The sequence below is a fragment of the Lactuca virosa genome, chromosome 9 (assembly GCF_052849685.1).
Source record: "Lactuca virosa cultivar CGN04683 chromosome 9, Lactuca_virosa_CGN04683_v6, whole genome shotgun sequence".
Taxonomy (NCBI): Eukaryota; Viridiplantae; Streptophyta; class Magnoliopsida; order Asterales; family Asteraceae; genus Lactuca; species Lactuca virosa.
In genome coordinates, this window is record NC_136434.1 from 196533642 (window position 1) to 196547167 (window position 13526).

The window sequence follows — 13526 nt, forward strand, 5'->3', positions numbered from 1 at the left end:
ATTCCCTGCCTTTGGGCAGTCCCTCTTGTAGTGGCCCACCTCGCCACAACTGTAGCAAGCTTGGCCCACTCCTGCGTCGGGGACTTGGTTGAGTGGCCTCGCCGGAGCTTTGCAGAAACGGACGGTGTGTCCCTTCCTGTTGCAGTTCGAACACTGCATTTCCCGGCAGGCTCCTGTGTGGTGGAAGTTGCACTGGTTGCACTTAGGCAAGCTTCGAGCGTACTGCTTTATCGGATCAGCAGCAGTGGCAGGTGCTATTGCAGCATGAACTGCCACGACCCGCTGCTTTTTGGCAGCCTTCTTCTTCTTCTTGTCATCCCAGAGCTTCCGCTTGGAATCAGCGGTTTTGGAAGGTTCCGAGATGGCCAGAGTTGTTGTTGCGGCCGGGGTACGAACCCCATGGTCTATAAGCCGCTGTGCCAATCGCTTGGCACTATCGAATGTAGTGGGGTTTGAAGCCAAAACATTTCCCTGGAATGGAGGCACCAGCCCCCATATGAATCTCTCTATCTTCTTCCCCTCTGTATGAACCATGTTGGGACAGAGGGCCACCAGTTCACAGAACCTGGCGGTGTAGGAGACTATGTCGGAGCCCTTCATGGTTAGGCTCCACAGTTCCTCCTCTAGTTTTTGGATTTCGCCCCTCGAGCAGTACTCCTCAATCACGAGGTCTCTCAAAGTTTCCCAGCCCATAGCATTAGCCACCACAAGAGATAGTGACTTTACATGGCTATTCCACCATGTAAGGGCTTTGTCTTCAAAGGTGCAAGCATCGAACTTGACCTTGCTCCCTTCTGGACAAGAGCAGATTTCGAAAACCGATTCGGTCTTCTCGAACCATTGCGAGAGGGCAATGACTCCGCCAGTCCCTCTAAAGGAGTTGGGCTTGCAGTTAGTGAAGTCCTTAAAGGAGCACTCTCTCAAGCGCACATGAGCTTCACCATGAGTAGATTGAATAGGGGTTCCTCCTCCAGTGGAACCTGAAGAATGGTATTGAGCCATGGCTGTAGCTACAGCCGCAACTACAGCAGCATTCAGTGCTGCCGTATCGATTTGAGGAGCAGGTGGTGTTACAGTTGATGGAGGATCGCGTCTTATTGATCGACGTGGAGGCATCTTTGAACTATAAGTTTAGAAAGATGTGGATAGTGATAAGAAGTTAATAGGGAGAATTGATGAGAATGACTCATGGACTAACTCTCCATAGCCCAACAGCACAATTGAATAGCACGATTAAATGTAGATCTAGTACTAAGAGATGATAGCATTTGGATAATAATTTCCATGAGATTAGATATATGTCAATGTTACGGGAATTACAGATGTAATAAGTTCGGAAAAATGACCTAGAAGTAGGCCTTACATCAACCAAGATGGGAAAATTTTGACAGAACTACGACCTAATCAAGACCTAACAGGTCTAATATTTACAAAGATAGGAAATTAGACTAAAGTTTTTACATAAACTATATTATATCCAAAAGAGAAGTCGGGGAGACTCTAGCGGCGACGAGAACTACTAGAGTGAGTTCTTGAATCCGACAGAAGGCGTTCTATGTCCCTCATGCGCCTTTCAGATCTTACTTGCTGAGCTCGAAGTTCCCTGACTTCAGCTTGGGTTTTAGCAAGTTCCCTCTGCAAAACTGCATTGCGGACCTGAGTCCTTTCATGAGCAGACTCTAGTTGGCGAATGCGGACTATGTTAACGCCAGAGTTGGCGTCAATATCCACGACTCGGTCGATAGCCGCTCGACCCTGTACGGTGTTCCGAGAAATCCTACGAACCATGATGGGTAGGACCTTGTCAGCTGAACCTCCCTCGGTGAGGTCATAGAAGCTTCTGTCTCCATTGTAGGGAATGGGTTGACCCTGTTCCGGACTCCATCTATTCAAGTTTGTGGCCCACAAAGGTGTGGGTCCTTGAAATGCTGGACGATGGTTTGGGTTTGGGTCTTGAGCAGCTGGGGGTAGGTTGTTGACTTCTGGCTCTGAGTCAGAACCATCAGAAAAACCTTCAGCTTCGTGATCATCCAAAGGTATTGGGTGGTCATCATCTGGCTCTTCTCCCAGCCATCCAACATTGTCGTGGTTGGGATAGTACGGGTCTCCGGGGATATGGAATCCAGCCATGATCTACGCGAGAAAAGGGATATAAGAAATAACTAAATAGACGAACTAATTAGATAACTATAAGATGATCTTTATCAGTTACTTCAACATTTGCGTAGTGCATACCAGTCATATGTAACCGAGACAGGATAGACCTTCGAATAAGTGACCCTAACTCTAAGCCCACAACCAAACAAGGAACATGAAGTAAAGCAAAGATCACATATTCTAAGTCTATGATATCCTAGATACATATAAATTTAGCGTATCCACTCAGCAACTATTGATATACTAATAAAGACCTTTAGTTCTCAGATAAGTAATTATAGTAACACAAAATACTCTTATAGTATTTTAAGTTTATGTTCTGTTTTACTGTTCTCTTTGTAGTAGTGTTGGTAAGTTTTTAGACTTATTGCAACCTCACAACCACACTTAGGCACATGGTAGTCACTCCTCGGATAATATAGTTGATCATGCTATATCTTCCCAGGGTTGACCATATGTCTATAAGTCTACTTGTGCTGCCCAACAATCGTAATACTTTTGTTCTGTCCTAGTGACACTGATTTTAGTATGAATGCAGGTATGTATACCTAGTTAACTATTTTATTATTTAAAAGTATAAACTCTTTATCAGAGTATTTTAATCCCGCTGCGTTTATAGTTCATATATCTTTTATGGGTTGATACACTCGATTCACTATAAACAATGCTATGATACCACTCTGTCACACCTCAAAACCGGAACGGCGGAAACATTCTGGGGTGGAGGACGTCATGTACAGTATCACAACAATGCAAAGTAGTAAACAAGGAACAACATCATCCATTGCATTAATAATATAATTTAATACAAGTGTGTTCTGTCAAGTTATATTGACAGTAAAAATATATATCAAAATAAAAGATGAGTCTTGAACGAGCTCCATCTTCTCAAAACCTGGCACCGGTACCTGTCTACAGGTGACCTGAGAATACAATTTATTTTGAAAGAGTTTATCAGCTTTAAAGCTGGTGAGTTCATAAGTATATTAGTGTCCGTATTTATATGAAAGTGTTTGTAAGTCTGTAATGTATAAGTTTGAAAATGTTTGTAAAAGTTTGTAATTATTTGAACTCCCCTAGAAAACCCTATGTTTCCTACTAAAAGTAGCTTTCTACCAAGGCATCTAGTGTCTGTGTGTGTGTCTCTTGTAAGAGTATGTATTTTCCCAAATCTGACTATCATGAACCAAAAATATAGTTTTTACATTACTGTTTATTGCGTGAATATCACAAATTGAATGCAATGGGAAAATGAAATAGTACTGTAGTGTTGTATTAAGTAACTACTGTTGTACTAAGTACCTTAAACCAATTGTTATTTAAAGTACCATGTGATCGGCCTGTATCCTAATACCGACTATAGAACGCGATGGTGTAAGACGTCGGAAAAAAATGACGTTTGGCACCCGTAGACTTGCAAGTCCCACTGTAGCGAGCAGCAAGGTGTAGGATAGTCAATCCAGTATAGATCTATACACAAAATCATACGCTACCCACTTAAGGAGATTCTGGATACAAAAATGGTCATGACAGGTAATGCCATGCCCCGTTACGTGGCTCACATAACTGTAGTAATGTTCTAGTATATGTATGTGCTAGCTGTATTGTGTGTTCTCTCCCTGTCTAGCATGTGTGTATGTTCTCTCTGTATGGTATTGTTTGTTTCTCATCATAGTATTCTCTATCTGTATGTTATGTTCTCTCTGTATAGTATTGACTCATGTATGAACTGACTCTTTGTATGTTTCATTGTTCTAGTAATAGTATTAGTATCTCCCTAAACTATACCTATTATAGCTTACTAGTAATATTGTTTGAGTGTATGAACATGTGTGTATACCCTTGCTACCCAAAGGTATTGAACTGAATGAAAGAAGGAACCTTTATACCTATATACATATACATAATATATAACTAGGATTCAAACACCTTCGGACAAATAACCTGACTACCCTAAGTCCACAACCAAACAACGTACAGGAAGTAAGGTGAGCTATCAGTCCTAAGTTCTTTCAATCCTACTTATATAACTATATCTATATAGGTACACATTTAACAGAAAATAAGTTTAAAAGAGTATAATAAAAGTAATTGATATGTACAAGAGTTTGTAAAACAGTTTGAAGTAAAACAGTTTGATAACACAATTTGAAAAGTAAGAAATCCACTTGTTTGGTAGTTATTAATCACATGTGATTTATGTAATAACTAAAATTGTTCAACTTGTATTCCCCCCCATAAAAGCATTTAAAAACATTTAAAAGGTTAATTAAGGGGTATGAACTTAGCTGTAGTGAGTGGTTTGGATGAACGGATGGTATAGGATGCTAAGTGTCAAGTGAAGACTTGAACACACATGCAGATCCTATTTAACATATAATGATACATATATGAATACAATTAGTGCTTATAACAACTAATTATTGAATTTGAACCACCTTAGGGACTAGTAAACACTTATTTTGAAGTGTTACAACTATATATGATTGTATATAAGGGGTATATGGCTATACAAGGGAGTGTATGGTCGAATTACACACTATTTGTGTGTGTGCGGCCAGGGTGTGTGTGCGGCCACACACTCCCTATGGAATGTGTCAAAACGTATTTTAACGCTTTAGGACTCATCTAGGAAAGTTTCTTACTTCATGCTTTAGCCTTATATGGAGATCATTGCCATTTTTGGACCTAAAAAGAGTGTCTGCGGCTATACTTGGTGTGTGCGGCCGTACACATGGTGTGTGCTGCCGTACACACTTGAAGATCATATGAAATAGTGTTTTTCATGTGTAAATTCAAGGGTCTTTAGCTTATAACAAGCTACTGCAAGTGTATACCCGATTTAGAGGCTTAAAAGTGTAGTTAGAAGCCCCAAAAGTAGTGTGTGTTCTTGGTGTTCTTGACTAAAAATGGATGTTTTCATGGATCAAACCAAAGGGTTTTGCTAGTTAGGGTTGTGTATCAACAAATAAAAAGGAAGGATTACTACCTTTTATGAAGATCAAAATGAAGATTTGGATGATACTTGAGAGGATTTCGAGTTCTAGCTTTGAAGAAGTGGAAAAAGTGTTCAAAATGACTAAGTGTTCTATATATAGGTGAGAGTGTGCGGCTGGGATGGGTGTGTGGCCGCACACACCTTGTGTTGGTGTGTTTGGCTTAATTGCAAGGTGTTACACTCACAATACTCATCCCAGGACTCATACCTTGATTATACTAGGTTTTAACCACTCTAATTGACTCTAAATAGTGCTAGAAAATAGCAAAAACGAGTCTAACCTTCATTGATTTGAATAAGTGTATAAAATAAAAATTTCGGATTGTCACAATCGAGGAGTGTTTTGATATGTTGGAGAGGATTGAGTTTAACTCGTTGAGGATATCAGTGTAGGTATCCTCTCCTGTTATCACGGTGCAAAAGAGAGATGACTGTTAGTCGACGTCCGGGAGGAGTTCCCGGGACAAAGCTCGGACGATCAAGTTAGTATGAGATCTGATAGAGATTGTAGTTGATTACAGGAAAGAGAGAATTCCTTCCCCTTCTTCGTGAGGAAGAAGTATCCTTTTATACATGTTTAAGAGACGTGTCCCTCAACTGATTCTGTTGAGGATTCCCTCATGAGGTGCGACATGGCGGACCCATATTGGAGGGCCCTCCGTCACGTCTTTTGCCTCCTTCCCTCATTGGCTAGAAGGAGATCTTCTAAACGTTTACAAAGATCATGGCTGTCGTCTAATGGGCGAGTGGGACTCTCTGATTGGTCCCATGTTTGCCGGGATATGATTTCCTGGAGAAGGGGTTAAGGCGCGGCTCTGCACCTTAACTACCATATCAGCGCTCTTTGCGTTGGCGAAGGCCCGCACTTGGCTTTAGACTAGGTTCTGACCAGGCCAAGCCCGATGTTAGTTTAACTTCTTTTTTGACGTTCCCCTAAGGGATACGTTAACAAGTCCCTTAGGCTTGTAGGCGTATGCTTTGGTTTGACAACGTCGCCGTTCGAGCCTATATTTCAACACGTGTATGCCTGGGATTAGTTATATCGTTTGACAGGTCTTAGGCAGCACCGTTAATGTGTGTCAGACCCATCGTGAGACGGTTCGTGATGCCAGTTTTTTCTTTAAACCCCCCATTTTCCAAGACCTTTCATCCTTACTTCCTTTCTTCAATTTCGTTGTATCTTCCCGGGCATTCTAAGAATATTTCTTTTCGATCGCTTATTTTTTCTTCGATAATGGACCGTTACGGTAGAGTCCCTACTGCTGAGGAGTTCCGCTTTTTGCAAAACTGCTTCGGCTTCTTACCGGAGCATGGTGTAATAATTCCGACAAAGGGGGTATTGATCTATAATTTCCCTCAAGAGAAGGTAGGGGTTCCGATCCCTCTTTTAGAAACAGGGTTACGCTTGCTGACATCTGATTTCTTCAACATGATTGTGGACCACTATGGCTTCTCCGTCGACGAGTTGACCTCGAGCGCTGTCAACAAAATCGTCGGTTTTGAACTGATTTGCCGATCTTTGGGTTGTATACCCACCCTCTGGGTCTTCAGTTACTTTTTTTGTTTAACTACGAATTCCGGTGTTCGTACATTGGCGAAAAGGCGGGGCATTCATCAGTTAATCTCTGAACAAGAAGCCCGAAGAAAAATTGGCAGAGGTAATGGCTCTGGGTTAACCGGAGGTTTATGGGGTGTAGGTTTCGCAAAATACGAGACTTTCCTGACCGCCTTCCCAAACTGTTCGGGAGCAACCTAACCCTCAGTAAACGACTAGGAAATATCACTATTGTTGGGGAGAACTGGGAAGATTTTGTTCTTGCTGCGGCTGGTATGAGTGCCGCCTGGCAAGCTCATGGGAAGAAGGCGCAACTGTACGTCATGAGATGCGGTATGAACTCGTCTCCTTCTTCCCCTCCCCATCCCTCCTTTTTTTGAAAAAAAGGAGAAAGGGAGTAGGAACAGGGTATCTTGTGAGTCCTTATATTCAACTTTTATTTGCGCAGGTGCTGAAGCCAAAATTTCTTTGGAGATGGCCCTGCGCACTCACTATCGAGGTCAGCTCTATCACCGGGAGATTGATCTTGTAGAGGCTCTTCCCGCTCCTGTGTCTGAAAGACGCATGGGAGAGCTTGTTGGATTGCTCTTGGTGAAAGAGGGAAATGCTGGTTCTAGCAGGCCTGCATCGCCTTCCCAGCCAGCCGTTGGGGTCGTTTCCCCAATTCGTTCGCCGGTTCCTACTCCTTATGGTTTTCCTGTCAGGGCATAAGCAGGAAGAGGTAGTGCTCCTATTCGGAAAAGGAAAAGGTTGCGCGTGGTGCCGTCGTCAGACGAGGAGACAGATCCCGATGATGTGGGTCTTCTTCCTCGTAAAGCACGTAGGACTGTATCTATGGCCAGGTTTCTTGGCCGTATCTGGGTTATTCTTGGTGATCGATTTTCTATGCCTGAGCAGAAAGAGATAGTGGTGGTGCCTAGTTCGTCGGAGGCGTTGCCCTCACCATTTGCTGGTTCACCCTTGGTTAATCTTGGTTCCGGTTCTATGTCTGGGGGTGCACCGAGTTCGACTGGATGCTCATTTCAGCATGAGAAGCCTTCCCTGATTAACGAAACTGGAACTTCGTCTCACTCGCTGTCATTCGAGGCCTATGCTCTGGGCTGGACGATTACTAGAGATTCCTTACCGTCGGAAGACAGTACCGCCCACGAGTGGAGTAGATGCGCTCATCCTCCGGCTACAATGAGTTCTCTTGCGAGTCAATCAAGTGCTCGTATGGCTGATGACCGTTGTTACGCCGCGACCCAGACTTCTGCCCTTATAGTCGCTGCCGCCGACCGAGTTTGCCGCGCTGGTGCGAATGAGAGGCAGTTGAAAGTATTGCAAGGTGCCTTGGCAGGCATGAAGGAGGAAGTTCGTCATTCAGAGGCAGAGCGCTAAGTTCTTTTTGAGCAGAACTGCATTGTGGCCTATGAGAAGGCCGCTTTGGAGGATCAAGTGGCCACTTTAGAGGACTGATCAGAGCGACTTGAAAACCAAGTGAATTTTATTATTCGAGAAAAAGGTGTGCTGACGAGCGACTTAGCCAGGTGCCAACGCCAACTGGCTCGTGTTCATGTTGATGGTGCGGTCGCTCGAGGTAGTTTGCAATGGATGCTGGATAAGGGGGTGGTTGGCGTAATCGATAAAGTTATCGATAGCGCAGAATTTGCCAACGGGATCCAGGGTGTTCGTGAGGCCTGTGAGGCCCTTGGGTTTGAAAAGGAGAAGCGAATAGGTGGTTGCTCTACAGGTACCGGAGAACTTGGCGTCCCAGACCTTGGCGTTGTTGCGAGAAGGGCTGAAGAGGTGGATGCCGCTTTATCGTCCCTTGCTGAGACGGATTTTGCGGGCCTCTTTCGCTTGGGGAGGCTGGATTATGACGGCTTCTGTTAGTTTTGTCGCTGGCCGATTCCGAGAGGTTCTTCCTCAGTCTCCGAAGGCTGATTCTTGTTTTTCCTTTTTGTTTGTTCTGTAATGTAGTTGCCTTTCTATGTACTATGTGTATAGTAAAAAATGTTGGTTGTTAATAACCATAAACTGTCTATTTTGTTTTGTACTTGTCATGGAAGTGTTCTCTTCCATTTTCTTTTTGTATGTACACACATATTTTGAATTGTCCTGTGGTATCTTTAAGGACAGGCTATTTTATTGCATCTCGCTTCTGCACACTCCCTTGTTCTAGGGTTTGCGTTAATAAACTAATGTGTATTTCAGATGTCGCATAGCTACTGCCATTGAGCTATGCTCGTTGAATTGTATGTTTATTTAGGCTTATTGTGTTAAGCCGTGAAATAGTAGTCACTGCTGTGGACTGTACTGTATGGTCTAGCTGCCAATACATAGGGCGAGATCGTCACCTCAAGACCTTTTACTGTTGTATTATCAGGGGAAAGGTTATGAATCTTTTAGAACCCCTTGTTTTGTGCCATTAATTTATATATTCTTAGCTCTGAGATGTTATTGGCACATTGTAGGTAAATATTATGACTCTTTTGAGACATACAGTTGCATCCTTGCATAGATTTCGCTCAAGTAGCATAGGTGATCAGCCGTTGTTGCTACTTGGAAAATATGCACACCCTCTATACTTTGCGTTTTTGCAATACAGAATTCTGGAATGCTCTTTCAAAATGCAAATTATATTATCTCTAGAAAGGAAAAGAAAAACATGAGACAATAGACCCTGAATGTCTAAGTGTCAGGGCGTATGCCCGGTTTTCGCTTTGGCACCTGGAGTATGGTTATCCTGTGCGGAGCGTGACCATACTCCTTTTTCTAGGCCTCCGATTTATTTATGATTGAGTGCTCTGTTATGGCTATCTCATTGCGACTGTGCCTCATCTGCTGCAAGTGCGTCTTGATAAGTTGGGGTTTCCTCTTGTCTCCGCCAATGGTGCCCAACGTGAGAGAGGTGAATTTTGCTGTGTATGCTCTGGAGGTGCTTGAAATTTCCTTTCTTCTCGACACAGTGCGAGATGCGACCGTGGGAAGTGTCTTCCTGTGGCTTAGTGAGAGCTCCACCCGCGCTGTCTGGCGCGTCTATCAACCTTGCGCCTCACACCATCACTTGGGATGCCGTTCGGTGCATCAGGGGAACTTGTTAGTTTTCTTCCATAGGAAAGCATGCGTGGTGGGAGGATTGGTATTCTGCCTCTAGCTTCAGTAATCATGGTGCCAATTTCCTTTATTCCATGAGGTTTTGGTTCATACTTTGCAATGGCCAAAATGTACTTTGAATTTCAAATCTCTCTCTGGCTGGGCACGGCTCGGCTATCGGTTGCGGGCCTGGCTGGCGTCGTTGCCTGTGAGTAGGCGCTTCTTGGCTTTGCGGTTTTTGCTTCATACTCTGGCTGACTCATCTGTAGGTCAGCGCCTTCTTCCTTCTGTGGGAGAGATGTTGTGAGTCAACTGAATACATCTCTTCGTCTTTTCCTGAACTCGTGGGTCAGTGTTTGTGCTGTTGTCGTTCTTCGCTGTGGATTTTCCACCGTCTGGAAACCTTTGCTCCGAGACGAATGGGTTTCACATTTCCCTTCTCGTTGGGCATCATATCCATTAGCCGACTTGGTTTCCACTACCGTTGTTTATTCGTCGTCCGTGCTGAATTTGAGAACACCATGAAGAGTAGACGGGATCGCTTGCAGCTGGAACAACGCTAGCCGGCCTAGTAGAATATTGTGATTAGTCGGGCAGTCAACCACTAGAAACTCAAGCGCCCTTGTTATCTGTTTGGTTCCGTCTTGACTGATCAATGTAAATTGGAGCGTGACTGTTCCTTTCGGCCAGATGCCATGACCGGTGAACCCAACTAGCGGGCCTTGGCGTGGTGGCTGGATGTGCCTTTTCCATTCAATTGGTAACTGCCGAAGGTAGTGTTCATAAATCACGTTGACCCTTCTTCCAGTATCGATGTACACTTGCTCGACACGGTTTTGGATAATGAGACCAGTGATCTGCAAAGGGTCGTTCGGATCCCAGTGCTCTGGCCGGGGTTCATGCATTGAAAATGCTATATTGAGAATGTTTTAATGGTATACCTGCGTGCCCACGCGTTGGCTCACGCAGTTGCCACATGGGCGGGGCCTCGTGATGGTAAGCATCTCGCCCCTTCTTTTGTTATCATTTCCCCCGTCCTTTTGATTTTTGGGCTGGTGCTTATCCCCATCGAATTTCGCCCTGAGGTCTTTTGCTATGTCGACTATATTTCCCACTAGTTGTTTCTCATCAATCTCCCACTTCAATACCATGCACTCGTTGGCGTCGTGCGTTTTTCTTCGATGATACTAACAGAACTTGGTCTTGTCTTTGTTCTCTTTGGTTGGGGTCTTATTGATTGCATGGACATCGTTATGGCTACTCCTGATATAATCCCTATTGAATGGTCTATACCGCCGTGACATGTGCCTGGAATGGCGATTGTGTCTCTGCTGGTTGCCATCTTGCCTCTCTTGCTGGGCTGGGCTTGGCCGGGACACCACTTCCTCCTATTTGAGATAGGCGTTAGCTACAACTTTGAGGTTGGCCTCTTTTTGCTCTTCCCCCTCGATTTGACGCAATAATTTTTCCACATGGAACTTGAGTTGATCTAGGGACTGTTCCTTGCATCTTCCTCCATAGGGGTCCGGGAAGCAGGCCCTGATCGAAGGCGCCCGTCACCAGGAACTTTTCATGTCCTGGGACGTTCAAGGTAGCTAGCGTGAATCATTCATAATAGTCACAGATCGATTCTCCTTCTTTTTGCTTGCACGCCATCACAGAGTTAGCCTCCCCTTTTCCTTTTCACAATTGCATGAAGTTGTTGAGGAAAAGGTATTTCAGCTGCTCAAAGCTTGAGATACTGCCTGGCCGTAGAGACTTGAACAACTTGCTTGCGTTTACTGTTAGGGTACAGGGGAAATATGTGCAGGTGAAGCGACAATCCATCTTAAGGGATGTCATCGTCCATTCGAAGTTGTCGATGTGGTCATCTGGGTCTGTAGTACCGTCATACTTTGGCATGTTTGGTATCATCGCAGTGTGCGGGGTTTCGTACTGTAGGAGTTCATGGCTGAAGTTGAAGCTTGCGCTTCGCATGGGGTTGTCCATGTATGAGTATGGCATACCACCATAATCCATGTGTTGTTGCATCTAATAGGGGCTCGCATACATCTGATTATGCATGGCCGCCTACGAGATGTACAGTTGATACTGCTGTAGGTTTGACTGCAATCCAAAGTTCTGGATTGCATATTGCCCTGCCGGGGGAACCAGATATGGGCTTGCTCTGGTGTACTATTATGTGTTGTAGGGTCGAATTTTGTTGTAATACGTCGAAGTCTGTTTTACCCTTCGTATGTTTTGTTAAGTTTATTTACTGAGGTGTATTTCGTACGAAGCTTAATTGTCAATGCCTTAGTATTTTTTGTATGCTTTCACTGTTCCTATAAATATGGAACTTTACTAGAGTTAGATAAGAGTCCTTTACAGAACCTGTCTATTTTCTCTGTAAAAGTTGAAAGCGTAAATGAGCAGAAGCCAGATCTTATTTACATCGTTTGTTCAATCTGCATTCATTTAACTTTGATTTTGATTAATACTTGATTCCATGATTCTTCAATTGGTATCAGAGCAGGAATCATGATCTGAGATCTAATTTTCATTCTGTTTTAAAAGGTTTTTGAATCAAAATTCTGGTTCAAAAAGTTCCGCATCTTTTGACGTGAAAAAGTTTTCTAGATCTTGAGTTGTGATTCGATTCTGCAACAAATTTGTTAAATTGAGTATCCCACTTTGTTTTTCTGTTTAATTTAGCAATTTGCTTTCAAATTCTCTTTGATTTCTCATAATTTCTCAAAAATTTTCTTCCGTACATCAATGGCGAACTTAAATCTTAACTCGATGACTTCATACTCTCATCTGCTAGGATCTTCAACTAAGATACCTATCCTCATTCCTGAATACTATGATCAGTGATCTGATCGTATGCATGATTACTTGAATGGAATCGATGAAGAGCTTTGGACTTGCATCTCAAGGAATGTTACTCTTCCAACGAATCTTCAACCAATTGGATCTTCATCCAGTACTACGAGTGTGGAAAATCAAAATGATCGTATGAAGAAACTTGAAAAACGATGCATAAGGGAGTTGCGTGGTGCATTGCCTCCGGTGGTGTATAACTATGTCAGAAGTTGTACAACTGCAAAGGAAATCTGGAATAATCTCAAAGAAAAGTTTCAAGGCAGCGAGAAGACGAAAATCAATTCAGTTAAGCATTGTTTGATTGAATTAAAGGATTTCAAGCAAAAAGATGGTGAAACGATTGAAAGTTACTATGATAGGCTGAATGAGCTGATATACAAATGCAATCGTTATGGAATCACAAGGTCTGCCATGGAATTCAATCTCACCTTTGTTATGGGACTCCGTAAAGAATGGAGAAGCGTTAGCATGATGGTGAAAAATCAACAAAGTTTCGACACATCTTCTTTGAATGATTTGTATAATCAACTGAAAACTCACGAAAGTGAAGTGAATGAAATGGCAGAAGAGTCGAAGCTCAGTCTGGGAGGTCCATTAGCACTTGTCTCAAAAGTGACTGAAAAGGAAACTATCGAAAAAGATGATTCTGATGATGAAGAGGGGTTTATAATTAATTCGGATGATGAGGCAATTGCTTTTTACTCTAACAACCGAGTCAAAAAGTTTTTCAAGAAACCGTTTAATTCGAAGGTGAAGCAAAGTGAAGGAAAAGGAAGTTTCGTGAACAAAGCTGCAGGAGAAGAGAAGAATAAGTATGAGAAGAATGATGCGAAGGGTGCTGAGGAAAAGAAAGAGAAGAAATTGAAAGGAGAT